The following is a 15,224-nucleotide window of genomic DNA, read 5'->3' as shown; positions in this document are numbered from 1 at the left end:
CCACCCTGGCGCGCACGAAGTCGGAAGTAGGGTTAATTGCCCGGGTGCGCACCTTTGCCAGGGTGGGCACCTTACCTGGGCTGCGCACCAGGGCGGGCTCAAGATGGCACGCGCGTTCCGTTTTTTTCACTATCTTTCAAAACGGAAATTTTAAAATCTCCTTTTTTTTTTGCCTTTTCTGGAAATTAGTGAAGGCAGCGCATCAAAGGTGCGCACCTCGCTGCCCACCTTGGTGTGCTCTGAGGTGCGCACCCGGGAGCGCTACGAAGTGTGCTCCAAGGTGCGGCGTGCACGTTGTCGGAGCCCGGTTTGCCCCGGGTGCGCACCTCGCCTGCACCTTGGCCGGGGTGGGCACCTTGGCTGGGTTTGCCCAGGGTGCGCTCCGAAGCGGGGTTACTGGAGCGCCCCCTCTTTTTTTGTCAGAGCGTTTGGTGGGGTTTCTCGCATTGGCTCTTCCCAGGCCCGGTTGTTGGGTGCGCTCCCACCCTGGCGCGCGCGAAGTTGGAAGTTGGGTTAATTGCCCGGGCGCGCACCTTCGCCAGGGTGGGCACCTTGGTGCGCACACCTTGGCTGGGCTGCGCACCAGGGCGGGCTCAAGATGGCACCAGCATTCCCTTTTTCTCACTATCTTTCAAAACGGAAATTTTAAAATCTCGTTTTTTTTTTGCCTTTTATGGAAATTAGTGAAGGCATCGCATCAAAGGTGCGCACCTCGCTGCCCACCTTGGTGTGCTCCGAGGTGCCCACCACGGTGCGCAACGCCGGTGCGAACCCGGGAGCGCCCCGATGTGTGCTCCAAGGTGCGGCGTGCACGAAGTCGGACCCCGGTTTGCCCCGGGTGCGCACCTCGCGTGCACCTTGGTGCGCACACCTTGGCTGGGTTGCGCGGCCTGGTGGGCACCATGGTGCGCACCAAGGAGCGCTCCGAAGTGTGCTCCAAGGTGCGGCGTGCACGAAGTCGGAGCCCGGTTTGCCCCGGGTACGCACCTCGCGTGCACCTTCGCCGGGGTGGGCACCTCGGCTGGGTTGCGCGCCCTGGTGCGCACCAAGGAGCGCTCCGAAGTGTGCTCCAAGGTGCGGCGTGCACGAAGTCGGAGCCCGGTTTGCCCCGGGTGCGCACCTTCGCCGCGGTGCGCACCATGGCGTGCACGAAGTCGGAGCCCGGTTTGCCCCGGGTGCGCACCTCGCGTGCACCTTCGGCGGGGTTGCGCGCCCTGGTGGGCACCATGGTGCGCACCAAGGAGCGCTCCGAAGTGTGCTCCAAGGTGCGGCGTGCACGAAGTCGGAGCCCGGTTTGCCCCGGGTGCGCACCTCGCGTGCACCTTCGGCGGGGTTGCGCGCCCTGGTGGGCACCATGGTGCGCACCAAGGAGCGCTCCGAAGTGTGCTCCAAGGTGCGGCGTGCACGAAGTCGGAGCCCGGTTTGCCCCGGGTGCGCACCTCGCGTGCACCTTCGCCGCGGTGGGCACCATGGCGTGCACGAAGTCGGAGCCCGGTTTGCCCCGGGTGCGCACCTCGCGTGCACCTTCGCCGGGGTGGGCACCTCGGCTGGGTTGCGCGCCCTGGTGCGCACCAAGGAGCGCTCCGAAGTGTGCTCCAAGGTGCGGCGTGCACGAAGTCGGAGCCCGGTTTGCCCCGGGTGCGCACCTCGCGTGCACCTTCGCCAGGGTGGGCACCTCGGTGTGCTCCGAGGTGCGAACCCGAGAGCGCTCCGAGGTGCCCACGAAGTCGAAAGTCGGGTTAATTGCATTGTTTTCCCCGGGTGCGCTCCGAGGTGCGCAACATCGGCGCGCACCAAGGAGGGCTCCGAAGTGTGCTCCAAGGTGCGCACGATGGCGTGCACCTCTGGTGCGCACGATTCGGAGCTCGGTTTGACCGGGGTGCGCACACCTTGGCTGGGTTGCGCACCTTTTGTGCGCTCCAAGGTGCGCACGAAGTCGGAGCTCGGTTTGCCCCGGGTGCGCACCTTCGCCAGGGTGCGCACCTTGATGCGCACGCCTTGGCTGGGCTGCGCACCTTGGTGGGCGCCATGGTGCGCACCTTTCGTGCGCTCCAAGGTGCGCACGAAGTCGGAGCTCGGTTTGCCCCGGGTGCGCACCTTGGTGGGCGCCATGGTGCACTCCGAGGTGCCCAAGATTGGTGCGCACCAAGGAGCGCTCCGAAGTGCGCTCCAAGGTGCGCGCGAAGTCGAAAGTTGGGTTAATTGTCCGGTTTGCCTCGGGTGCGCACCTTGCGTGCACCTTCGCCAGGGTGGGCGCCTTGGTGCGCACACCTTGGCTGGGCTGCGCACACCTTGGCACCCGCGTTTCCTTCATTTTAAATTTTTTTTTTTTACAATCTCTCAAGTGGGAAATTCTATAATCTCAACTTTTTTTGCCTTTTCAGGAAACTTTTGAATGGAGCGCATCATTGGTGCGCTCCGAAGTGTGCTCCAAAGCTCTCTCCAGCTGCGTGCACCTGCCCCGGCCGCGCACCCGGCCCCGCCCAGCTTCGCTCACCTGTCCCGGGCGTCTGGTGCGGAACCTTAGAGTAAGAAACATCACCGTGCACCTTGGCCAACGTGCGCGACTCGACCGAGCGCGCACTGGCCGAGGTGCACACCGATTTCACCTGGGTGCGCGCGCAGCACCTCGGGCGCACCGGGGTGCACGCACAACGCCCGGGTTGCACCGTGGCCTGTGTGCTCGGGGCGCCTCGGGTGCGCGCTCGGTGTCGCCCCCGCGCGCGCGGTAGTGCGGGCAGCGCACCCCGGCCCGGCCCGGCCCCGACGAGAACGCAAACGGGCAAAAGGTTTATTCAAATAGCATTGCGACGCCCGGCGAAAAACTAAAAAAGGGTGCAACACCGGGACTTCCCGGGAGGTCACCCATCCCAGTACTACTCCGGCCCAAGCGCGCTTAACTGCGGAGTTCTGATGGGATCCGGTGCACTAACGCTGGTATGATCGCACCCGTTATGAGCTTGTCGCAGTGTGTACTTAGCAAACCGCGACCCACGTGCGAATCCACCCCGGCCACCCACCCCCGTCGAGGTGCACACCCTCCCTCGCGAAGTGCGCCCCGTTCGCCAAGTGTGAGCCCTGCCCGGGTGCGCGCACCTTGCTAGGGCGTCGGGTGTGCACCCGGCCCGGCCTACGTGCGTGCACCTGGAGGGGGCGTCGTGTGCGTGCAGTGTCCCGTCTGCAACGCGGTGCCCACACACCACCTCGGGCGCAACGACCTGCGCTCACATGTGGGCCGAGTGCACCTTGGTGCATGTTCGGGGCGCCTCGGGTGCACGCTCGATCTTGCCCCGGTGCACCAAGGCGCTCGGTTTGCCCCGGGTGCGCACTTGGTGCAAGGTGGGCACCCAAAATAGGGATCAAGCACCAAAACACAAGTTTCGGGATGCAAAATGGGACCCAAGGACCACAAATGCGTTCCAAGACCCATGATGGGTCCACGAGAACAAAAATGTGTTCCGAGACTTAATAAACAAATATTGGGTTTTAGGAGAAGAAACATGCTCTGATGCCCAAAACGAGAATCGACCCCGAAAAGGCCACAGGCCAAAAGTGGGATGCGAGACAAAAAAAAATGGGACCCGAGGACCAAAATTGGGTTCCCAGGTCGAAGACAGGGCAACCGGACAAGAAACGACCTCTAAGGCTCGAAATGAGTCCCGGCGACTAAAACTTGACAAGAAGCACCCATCAGGCACCCAACTCGACACCCATGGGATGCCGACCCACCCGGGCTTCCACCTAGCACACCTTGGCACCCACCCACCCTCGCACCCAACCTCGCACCCAACTTAGCACCTTTGAACCCACATTGGCACTCACCCTGACCCTGGCACCTTGGAACCCACATTGGCACTCACCTTGACCCTGGCACCCACCTTTGCACTCACCTTGGGACCCACCCTGGCTCCCACCTCGGCACCCACCCAGACACCCACCTTGGTTCCTTGGCACCCACCTTGGATCCTTGGCACCCACCCCGACACCCACCTTGGCACGCAACTTGGCTACTTGCCACCCATCTTGGCTCCTTGACGCCCACCCCGACAACCACCCCGTGACCTACCCTGGCTAGGGTTGGTGCACACCCACCCTGGTGCCCACCTTGGCACCCACCCTATGACCCACCTTGGCACGCACCTTAGTACCCACCCCGTTACCCACCCTAGGACCCACCCCGTGACCCACCTTGGCCAGGGTGGGTGCCTTGGTGCGCACAACTTGCCTGGGCTGCACACCAGGGCGGGCTCAAGATGGCACCCGCGTTCCGTTTTTTTCACTATCTTTCAAAACGGAAATTTTAAAATCTCATTTTTTTCTTTTTTTTGCCTTTTCTGGAAATTAGTGAAGGCAGCGCATCAAAGGTGCGCAATGCTGGTGCGAACCCGGGAGCGCTCCGATGTGTGCTCCAAGGTGCGGCGTGCACGAAGTCCGAGCCCGGTTTGCCCCGGGTGCGCACCTCGCGTGCACCTTCGCCGGGGTGAGCACCTTGGCTGGGTTGCGCGCCCTGGTGCGTACCAAGGAGCGCTCTGAAGTGTGCTCCAAGGTGCGGCGTGCACGAAGTCGGAGCCCGGTTTGCCCCGGGTGTGCACCTCGGGTGCGCACCTCGCGTGCACCTTCGCTGCGGTGGGCACCTTGGCTGGGTTGCGCGCCTTGGTGGGCACCATGCAGTGCACGAAGTCGGAGCCCGGTTTGCCCCGGGCGCGCACCTCCGCCAGGGTGGGCACCTTGGTGCGCACAACTTGCCTGGGCTGCGCACCAGGAAGGGCTCAAGATGGCACCCGCGTTCCGTTTTTTTCACTATCTTTCAGAACGGAAATTTTAAAATATCGTTTTTTTTTGCCTTTTCTGGAAATTAGTGAAGGCAGCGCATCAAAGGTGCGCAACGCTGGTGCGAACCTGGGAGCGCTCCGATGTGTGCTCCAAGGTGCGGCGTGCACAAAGTCGGAGCCCGGTTTGCCCCGGGTGCGCCCTGGTGGGCACCATGGTGCGCACCAAGGAGCGCTCCGAAGTGTGCTCCAAGGTGCGGCCTGCACGAAGTCGGAGCCCGGTTTGCCCCGGGTGTGCACCTCGGGTGGGCACCTTGGTGCGCATGCCTTGCCTGGGCTGCGCACCAGGGCGGGCTCAAGATGGCACCCGCGTTCCTTTTTTTTCACTATCTTTCAAAACGGAAATTTTAAAATCTCATTTTTTTTTGCCTTTTTCTGGAAATTAGTGAAGGCAGCGCATCAAAGGTGCGCACCTCGCTGCCCACCACGGTGCGCAACGCCGGTGGGCACCCGGGAGTGCTTCGAAGTGTGCTCCAAGGTGTTGCGTGCACGTTGTCGGAGCCCGGTTTGCCCCGGGTGCGCACCTCGCGTGCACCTTCGTCGGGGTGGGCACCTTGGCTTGGTTTGCCCCGGCTGCGCTCCGAAGCGGGGTTATTGGAGCGCCGCCTCTTTTTTTGTCGGAGCGTTTGGTGGGGTTTCTCGCATTGGCTCTTCCGAGGCCCGGTTGCCACCCTGGCGCGCACGAAGTCGGAAGTAGGGTTAATTGCCCGGGTGCGCACCTTTGCCAGGGTGGCACCTTACCTGGGCTGCGCACCAGGGCGGGCTCAAGATGGCACGCGCGTTCCGTTTTTTTCACTATCTTTCAAAACGGAAATTTTAAAATCTCCTTTTTTTTTTGCCTTTTCTGGAAATTAGTGAAGGCAGCGCATCAAAGGTGCGCACCTCGCTGCCCACCTTGGTGTGCTCTGAGGTGCGCACCCGGGAGCGCTACGAAGTGTGCTCCAAGGTGCGGCGTGCACGTTGTCGGAGCCCGGTTTGCCCCGGGTGCGCACCTCGCCTGCACCTTGGCCGGGGTGGGCACCTTGGCTGGGTTTGCCCAGGGTGCGCTCCGAAGCGGGGTTACTGGAGCGCCCCCTCTTTTTTTGTCAGAGAGTTTGGTGGGGTTTCTCGCATTGGCTCTTCCCAGGCCCGGTTGTTGGGTGCGCTCCCACCCTGGCGCGCGCGAAGTTGGAAGTTGGGTTAATTGCCCGGGCGCGCACCTTCGCCAGGGTGGGCACCTTGGTGCGCAAACCTTGGCTGGGCTGCGCACCAGGGCGGGCTCAAGATGGCACCAGCATTCCCTTTTTCTCACTATCTTTCAAAACGGAAATTTTAAAATCTCGTTTTTTTTTTGCCTTTTATGGAAATTAGTGAAGGCATCGCATCAAAGGTGCGCACCTCGCTGCCCACCTTGGTGTGCTCCGAGGTGCCCACCACGGTGCGCAACGCCGGTGCGAACCCGGGAGCGCCCCGATGTGTGCTCCAAGGTGCGGCGTGCACGAAGTCGGACCCCGGTTTGCCCCGGGTGCGCACCTCGCGTGCACCTTGGTGCGCACACCTTGGCTGGGTTGCGCGGCCTGGTGGGCACCATGGTGCGCACCAAGGAGCGCTCCGAAGTGTGCTCCAAGGTGCGGCGTGCACGAAGTCGGAGCCCGGTTTGCCCCGGGTGCGCACCTTCGCCGCGGTGGGCACCATGGCGTGCACGAAGTCGGAGCCCGGTTTGCCCCGGGTGCGCACCTCGCGTGCACCTTCGCCGGGGTGGGCACCTCGGCTGGGTTGCGCGCCCTGGTGCGCACCAAGGAGCGCTCTGAAGTGTGCTCCAAGGTGCGGCGTGCACGAAGTCGGAGCCCGGTTTGCCCCGGGTGTGCACCTCGCGTGCACCTTCGCTGCGGTGGGCACCTTGGCTGGGTTGCGCGCCTTGGTGGGCACCATGCAGTGCACGAAGTCGGAGCCCGGTTTGCCCCGGGCGCGCACCTCCGCCAGGGTGGGCACCTTGGTGCGCACAACTTGCCTGGGCTGCGCACCAGGAAGGGCTCAAGATGGCACCCGCGTTCCGTTTTTTTCACTATCTTTCAGAACGGAAATTTTAAAATATCGTTTTTTTTTGCCTTTTCTGGAAATTAGTGAAGGCAGCGCATCAAAGGTGCGCAACGCTGGTGCGAACCTGGGAGCGCTCCGATGTGTGCTCCAAGGTGCGGCGTGCACGAAGTCGGACCCCGGTTTGCCCCGGGTGCGCACCTCGCGTGCACCTTGGTGCGCACACCTTGGCTGGGTTGCGCGCCCTGGTGGGCACCATGGTGCGCACCAAGGAGCGCTCCGAAGTGTGCTCCAAGGTGCGGCGTGCACGAAGTCGGAGCCCGGTTTGCCCCGGGTGCGCACCTCGCGTGCACCTTCGCCGCGGTGGGCACCATGGCGTGCACGAAGTCGGAGCCCGGTTTGCCCCGGGTGCGCACCTCGCGTGCACCTTCGCCGGGGTGGGCACCTTGGTGTGCAGACCTTGGCTGGGTTGCGCGCCCTGGTGGGCACCATGGTGCGCACCAAGGAGCGCTCCGAAGTGTGCTCCAAGGTGCGGCCTGCACGAAGTCGGAGCCCGGTTTGCCCCGGGTGTGCACCTCGGGTGGGCACCTTGGTGCGCATGCCTTGCCTGGGCTGCGCACCAGGGCGGGCTCAAGATGGCACCCGCGTTCCTTTTTTTTCACTATCTTTCAAAACGGAAATTTTAAAATCTCATTTTTTTTTGCCTTTTTCTGGAAATTAGTGAAGGCAGCGCATCAAAGGTGCGCACCTCGCTGCCCACCACGGTGCGCAACGCCGGTGGGCACCCGGGAGTGCTTCGAAGTGTGCTCCAAGGTGCTGCGTGCACGTTGTCGGAGCCCGGTTTGCCCCGGGTGCGCACCTCGCGTGCACCTTCGTCGGGGTGGGCACCTTGGCTGGGTTTGCCCCGGCTGCGCTCCGAAGCGGGGTTATTGGAGCGCCGCCTCTTTTTTTGTCGGAGCGTTTGGTGGGGTTTCTCGCATTGGCTCTTCCGAGGCCCGGTTGCCACCCTGGCGCGCACGAAGTCGGAAGTAGGGTTAATTGCCCGGGTGCGCACCTTTGCCAGGGTGGGCACCTTACCTGGGCTGCGCACCAGGGCGGGCTCAAGATGGCACGCGCGTTCCGTTTTTTTCACTATCTTTCAAAACGGAAATTTTAAAATCTCCTTTTTTTTTTGCCTTTTCTGGAAATTAGTGAAGGCAGCGCATCAAAGGTGCGCACCTCGCTGCCCACCTTGGTGTGCTCTGAGGTGCGCACCCGGGAGCGCTACGAAGTGTGCTCCAAGGTGCGGCGTGCACGTTGTCGGAGCCCGGTTTGCCCCGGGTGCGCACCTCGCCTGCACCTTGGCCGGGGTGGGCACCTTGGCTGGGTTTGCCCAGGGTGCGCTCCGAAGCGGGGTTACTGGAGCGCCCCCTCTTTTTTTGTCAGAGCGTTTGGTGGGGTTTCTCGCATTGGCTCTTCCCAGGCCCGGTTGTTGGGTGCGCTCCCACCCTGGCGCGCGCGAAGTTGGAAGTTGGGTTAATTGCCCGGGCGCGCACCTTCGCCAGGGTGGGCACCTTGGTGCGCACACCTTGGCTGGGCTGCGCACCAGGGCGGGCTCAAGATGGCACCAGCATTCCCTTTTTCTCACTATCTTTCAAAACGGAAATTTTAAAATCTCGTTTTTTTTTTGCCTTTTATGGAAATTAGTGAAGGCATCGCATCAAAGGTGCGCACCTCGCTGCCCACCTTGGTGTGCTCCGAGGTGCCCACCACGGTGCGCAACGCCGGTGCGAACCCGGGAGCGCCCCGATGTGTGCTCCAAGGTGCGGCGTGCACGAAGTCGGACCCCGGTTTGCCCCGGGTGCGCACCTCGCGTGCACCTTGGTGCGCACACCTTGGCTGGGTTGCGCGGCCTGGTGGGCACCATGGTGCGCACCAAGGAGCGCTCCGAAGTGTGCTCCAAGGTGCGGCGTGCACGAAGTCGGAGCCCGGTTTGCCCCGGGTACGCACCTCGCGTGCACCTTCGCCGGGGTGGGCACCTCGGCTGGGTTGCGCGCCCTGGTGCGCACCAAGGAGCGCTCCGAAGTGTGCTCCAAGGTGCGGCGTGCACGAAGTCGGAGCCCGGTTTGCCCCGGGTGCGCACCTTCGCCGCGGTGCGCACCATGGCGTGCACGAAGTCGGAGCCCGGTTTGCCCCGGGTGCGCACCTCGCGTGCACCTTCGGCGGGGTTGCGCGCCCTGGTGGGCACCATGGTGCGCACCAAGGAGCGCTCCGAAGTGTGCTCCAAGGTGCGGCGTGCACGAAGTCGGAGCCCGGTTTGCCCCGGGTGCGCACCTCGCGTGCACCTTCGGCGGGGTTGCGCGCCCTGGTGGGCACCATGGTGCGCACCAAGGAGCGCTCCGAAGTGTGCTCCAAGGTGCGGCGTGCACGAAGTCGGAGCCCGGTTTGCCCCGGGTGCGCACCTCGCGTGCACCTTCGCCGCGGTGGGCACCATGGCGTGCACGAAGTCGGAGCCCGGTTTGCCCCGGGTGCGCACCTCGCGTGCACCTTCGCCGGGGTGGGCACCTCGGCTGGGTTGCGCGCCCTGGTGCGCACCAAGGAGCGCTCCGAAGTGTGCTCCAAGGTGCGGCGTGCACGAAGTCGGAGCCCGGTTTGCCCCGGGTGCGCACCTCGCGTGCACCTTCGCCAGGGTGGGCACCTCGGTGCGCACACCTTCTCAATGTTTTCTTGCCTTTTCTGGAAATTGGTGAAGGCAGCGCATCAAAGGTGCGCACCTCGGTGTGCTCCGAGGTGCGAACCCGAGAGCGCTCCGAGGTGCCCACGAAGTCGAAAGTCGGGTTAATTGCATTGTTTTCCCCGGGTGCGCTCCGAGGTGCGCAACATCGGCGCGCACCAAGGAGGGCTCCGAAGTGTGCTCCAAGGTGCGCACGATGGCGTGCACCTCTGGTGCGCACGATTCGGAGCTCGGTTTGACCGGGGTGCGCACACCTTGGCTGGGTTGCGCACCTTTTGTGCGCTCCAAGGTGCGCACGAAGTCGGAGCTCGGTTTGCCCCGGGTGCGCACCTTCGCCAGGGTGCGCACCTTGATGCGCACGCCTTGGCTGGGCTGCGCACCTTGGTGGGCGCCATGGTGCGCACCTTTCGTGCGCTCCAAGGTGCGCACGAAGTCGGAGCTCGGTTTGCCCCGGGTGCGCACCTTGGTGGGCGCCATGGTGCACTCCGAGGTGCCCAAGATTGGTGCGCACCAAGGAGCGCTCCGAAGTGCGCTCCAAGGTGCGCGCGAAGTCGAAAGTTGGGTTAATTGTCCGGTTTGCCTCGGGTGCGCACCTTGCGTGCACCTTCGCCAGGGTGGGCGCCTTGGTGCGCACACCTTGGCTGGGCTGCGCACACCTTGGCACCCGCGTTTCCTTCATTTTAAATTTTTTTTTTTTACAATCTCTCAAGTGGGAAATTCTATAATCTCAACTTTTTTTGCCTTTTCAGGAAACTTTTGAATGGAGCGCATCATTGGTGCGCTCCGAAGTGTGCTCCAAAGCTCTCTCCAGCTGCGTGCACCTGCCCCGGCCGCGCACCCGGCCCCGCCCAGCTTCGCTCACCTGTCCCGGGCGTCTGGTGCGGAACCTTAGAGTAAGAAACATCACCGTGCACCTTGGCCAACGTGCGCGACTCGACCGAGCGCGCACTGGCCGAGGTGCACACCGATTTCACCTGGGTGCGCGCGCAGCACCTCGGGCGCACCGGGGTGCGCGCACAACGCCCGGGTTGCACCGTGGCCTGTGTGCTCGGGGCGCCTCGGGTGCGCGCTCGGTGTCGCCCCCGCGCGCGCGGTAGTGCGGGCAGCGCACCCCGGCCCGGCCCGGCCCCGACGAGAACGCAAACGGGCAAAAGGTTTATTCAAATAGCATTGCGACGCCCGGCGAAAAACTAAAAAAGGGTGCAACACCGGGACTTCCCGGGAGGTCACCCATCCCAGTACTACTCCGGCCCAAGCGCGCTTAACTGCGGAGTTCTGATGGGATCCGGTGCACTAACGCTGGTATGATCGCACCCGTTATGAGCTTGTCGCAGTGTGTACTTAGCAAACCGCGACCCACGTGCGAATCCACCCCGGCCACCCACCCCCGTCGAGGTGCACACCCTCCCTCGCGAAGTGCGCCCCGTTCGCCAAGTGTGAGCCCTGCCCGGGTGCGCGCACCTTGCTAGGGCGTCGGGTGTGCACCCGGCCCGGCCTACGTGCGTGCACCTGGAGGGGGCGTCGTGTGCGTGCAGTGTCCCGTCTGCAACGCGGTGCCCACACACCACCTCGGGCGCAACGACCTGCGCTCACATGTGGGCCGAGTGCACCTTGGTGCATGTTCGGGGCGCCTCGGGTGCACGCTCGATCTTGCCCCGGTGCACCAAGGCGCTCGGTTTGCCCCGGGTGCGCACTTGGTGCAAGGTGGGCACCCAAAATAGGGATCAAGCACCAAAACACAAGTTTCGGGATGCAAAATGGGACCCAAGGACCACAAATGCGTTCCAAGACCCATGATGGGTCCACGAGAACAAAAATGTGTTCCGAGACTTAATAAACAAATATTGGGTTTTAGGAGAAGAAACATGCTCTGATGCCCAAAACGAGAATCGACCCCGAAAAGGCCACAGGCCAAAAGTGGGATGCGAGACAAAAAAAAATGGGACCCGAGGACCAAAATTGGGTTCCCAGGTCGAAGACAGGGCAACCGGACAAGAAACGACCTCTAAGGCTCGAAATGAGTCCCGACGACTAAAACTTGACAAGAAGCACCCATCAGGCACCCAACTCGACACCCATGGGATGCCGACCCACCCGGGCTTCCACCTAGCACACCTTGGCACCCACCCACCCTCGCACCCAACCTCGCACCCAACTTAGCACCTTTGAACCCACATTGGCACTCACCCTGACCCTGGCACCTTGGAACCCACATTGGCACTCACCTTGACCCTGGCACCCACCTTTGCACTCACCTTGGGACCCACCCTGGCTCCCACCTCGGCACCCACCCAGACACCCACCTTGGTTCCTTGGCACCCACCTTGGATCCTTGGCACCCACCCCGACACCCACCTTGGCACGCAACTTGGCTACTTGCCACCCACCTTGGCTCCTTGACGCCCACCCCGACAACCACCCCGTGACCTACCCTGGCTAGGGTTGGTGCACACCCACCCTGGTGCCCACCTTGGCACCCACCCTATGACCCACCTTGGCACGCACCTTAGTACCCACCCCGTTACCCACCCTAGGACCCACCCCGTGACCCACCTTGGCCAGGGTGGGTGCACCCACCCTGGTGCCCACCTTGGCACCCACCCATCCTAGCACCCAGCCTGTGACCGGGCTTGGAACCCAACCTTGCACCCGCACCCGTCTTGGCCAGTGTGGGTGCGCACCCATCCTGGCACCCACGTTGTGACACACCCTTTAACCCACGCACCCTAGCACCCACGTTGGCACCCACCTTGGAACCCAACCTAGCAACTTGGCACCCACCCCGTGACCCACCTTGGCATCCACCATAGCAGTCGCCGACTTGGCACCCACCTCGGCACCCACCTTGACACTTGTGGACCCACCTTGCCACTCACCCTAGCATCGACCCATCCTAGCACCCACCCTGGCACCTTTGCACCCTAGCACTCACCCATCCTAGCACCTAACCTGTGACCCACCTTGACACTCACCCTCGCACCCACCTTGGAACCCAACCTAGCACCCACCCACCCTGACACCAACCCTAGCACCTACCCACCCTTGCACCCACCCTGTGACCCATCTTGGCACCCACCCATCCTACCACTCAACCTATCACCCACCTTCTCACCCACCTTGGCATCCACCTTAGCACCCACCCACACTGGCACCTTGGCACCCACCTCGGGCAAGGTGGGTGCACACCCACCCTGGCACCCAATTTAGAACCCACCGAGCATGTTACCCACCTTGGCACCCACATTGCAGCCCACCCTAGTACCCACCCTATGACCCACATTGGCATCCACACCCTAGCACCCAGGCACCTCGACACCCGCCTTGACACCCACCCTAGCACTGAACCTGTGACCCACCTTGGAACTCACCCTAGAACCCACCCACCCTGTGAACCACCTTGGCATCCACCTTAGCACCCACCCACCTTGGCACCCACTCTAGCACTCACCCATCCTAACACCCAACTTGTTACCCACCTTGGCACCCGCCCTCGCGTCCACCTTGAAACCCACCCTAGCACCCACCCACGCAGGAGCCCACCTTGGCACCCAACCTAACACCCACGCATCCTGGCACCCAACTTGTGACCCACCTTGGAACCCACCCTAGTACCCACCTTTGAACCCACTATATCACCAACCCACCTTGGCACCCACCCTATGACCCTCTTTGGAATCCACCCTAGCACGCACCCACCCTGGCACCCACCATGGAGCGCACCCTAGCACCCACCCACCTCGGCACGCACCTCAACACCCACCTTGGTGTGCGCACTGCGCCAACCTCTCAAAGACCCTATGTGGTGCGCTCCAAAGTGTACACCTTTGGTGCGCTCCAAGGTGCGCACCTTTGGTGCACACCGAGGTGCACACCAAAGTGTGCACCGAGGTGAGCACCAAAGTGCACTCCAGGGTGCACACCAAGGCGTGCACCTTTGGTGCGGTCAATGCAAACGAATTCGGAAGTTGGGGTCGATGTCCTAATCGCTGCTGCAGACTACACGTATGAGAATCGGACAAATAGCTTTATATAGGGGAGGTGTTGCGTTTGATGGGTCGACTCCCCTGGTTGTGTGCACTGCACCAACTTCAAAGACCCTGTCTTGTTTAAGAAGTCAAAAGTTGGGGTGGATGTCCTAATCATTGCTGCAGTCTACGCATGTATGAGAATCAGACAAATAGCTTATATAGGGGAGGTGTTGCATTCGGTGGGTTGACTCCCCTGGTTGTGCGCACTGCGCCAACCTCAAAGACCCCGCATAGCAGAAGAAGTCGGAAGTCGGATTTTGGTGAGCACCAAGGCGTGCACCTTTGGTGCGGTCAACGCAGACGAATTCAGAAGTTGGGGTGGATGTCCTAATCGTTGTTGCAGGCTACACATGTATGAGAATCAGACAAATAGCTTATATAGGGGAGGTGTTGGGTTTGATGGGTCAACTCCCTTGGTTGTGCGCATTACGCCAACCTCAAAGACCTTGTTTTCGTTAAGAAGTCAAAAGTTGGGGTCAATGTCCTAATGGCTCCTGCAGGCTACACATGTATGAGAATCGGACAAATAGCTTATATAGGGGAGGTGTTGGGTTTGATGGGTCGACTCCCCTGGTTGTGCGCATTACGTCAACCTCAAAGACCTTGTTTTCGTTAAGAAGTCAAAAGTTGGGGTCGATGTCCTAATTGCTCCTGTAGACTACACATGTATGAGAATCAGACAAATAGCTTATATAGGGGAGGTGTTGGGTTTGATGGGTTGACTCCCCTAGTTGTTCGCATTACACCAACCTCAAAGACCTTGTTTTCGTTTAGAAGCCGAAAGTTGGGGTCGATGTCCTAATTGCTCCTGCAGGCTACGCATGTATGAGAATCAGACAAATAGCTTATATAGGGGAGGTGTTGGGTTTGATGGGTCGACTCCCCTGGTTGTGCGCATTGCGCCAACCTCAAAGACCCTGCATTGCGGATGAAGTCGAAAGTCAGAGTTTGGTGTGCTACAAGGTGTGGTCGAAGGTGCTCACCTAGGTGTGCACCTTTGGAGCACAGGAAAAGTGCCCTCCAAAAGTGCGCACCTTTGGAGTGCACAAAAGTGCCCTCCAAAAGTGCGCACCTTTGGAGCGCAGAAAAGTGCCCTCCAAAAAGTGCCCTCCAAAAGTGCGCACCTTTGGAGCGCAGAAAAGTGCCCTCCAAAAAGTGCCCTCCAAAAGTGCGCACCTTTGGAGCGCAGAAAAGTGCCCTCCAAAAAGTGCCCTCCAAAAGTGCGCACCTTTGGAGCGCAGAAAAGTGCCCTCCAAAAAGTGCCCTCCAAAAGTGCGCACCTTTGGAGCGCAGAAAAGTGCCCTCCAAAAAGTGCCCTCCAAAAGTGCGCACCTTTGGAGCGCAGAAAAGTGCCCTCCAAAAAGTGCCCTCCAAAAGTGCGCACCTTTGGAGCGCAGAAAAGTGCCCTCCAAAAAGTGCCCTCCAAAAGTGCGCACCTTTGGAGCGCAGAAAAGTGCCCTCCAAAAAGTGCCCTCCAAAAGTGCGCACCTTTGGAGCGCAGAAAAGTGCCCTCCAAAAAGTGCCCTCCAAAAGTGCGCACCTTTGGAGCGCAGAAAAGTGCCCTCCAAAAAGTGCCCTCCAAAAGTGCGCACCTTTGGAGCGCAGAAAAGTGCCCTCCAAAAGTGCGCACCTTTGGAG

General features: G+C 61.5%; 2 non-coding genes across 2 annotated transcripts; both read right to left on the bottom strand.

Moving 5' to 3' along the window:
• Window positions 1-2,832: 2,832 nt before the first annotated feature.
• Window positions 2,833-2,951, bottom strand: LOC131864083 (5S ribosomal RNA). Its single transcript, XR_009362974.1, has one exon. It is a non-coding gene; the product is annotated as a 5S ribosomal RNA (ribosomal RNA).
• A 7,804-nt stretch (window positions 2,952-10,755) lies between these two features.
• LOC131864082 (5S ribosomal RNA) lies at window positions 10,756-10,874 on the bottom strand. Its single transcript, XR_009362973.1, has one exon. It is a non-coding gene; the product is annotated as a 5S ribosomal RNA (ribosomal RNA).
• Window positions 10,875-15,224: the final 4,350 nt, after the last annotated feature.

This window comes from Cryptomeria japonica, unplaced genomic scaffold (genome assembly GCF_030272615.1).
Source record: "Cryptomeria japonica unplaced genomic scaffold, Sugi_1.0 HiC_scaffold_76, whole genome shotgun sequence".
Classification (NCBI taxonomy): domain Eukaryota; kingdom Viridiplantae; phylum Streptophyta; class Pinopsida; order Cupressales; family Cupressaceae; genus Cryptomeria; species Cryptomeria japonica.
The sequence above is the reverse complement of the archived record's forward strand: the minus strand, read 5'-3'. Positions and strand labels throughout refer to the sequence as shown.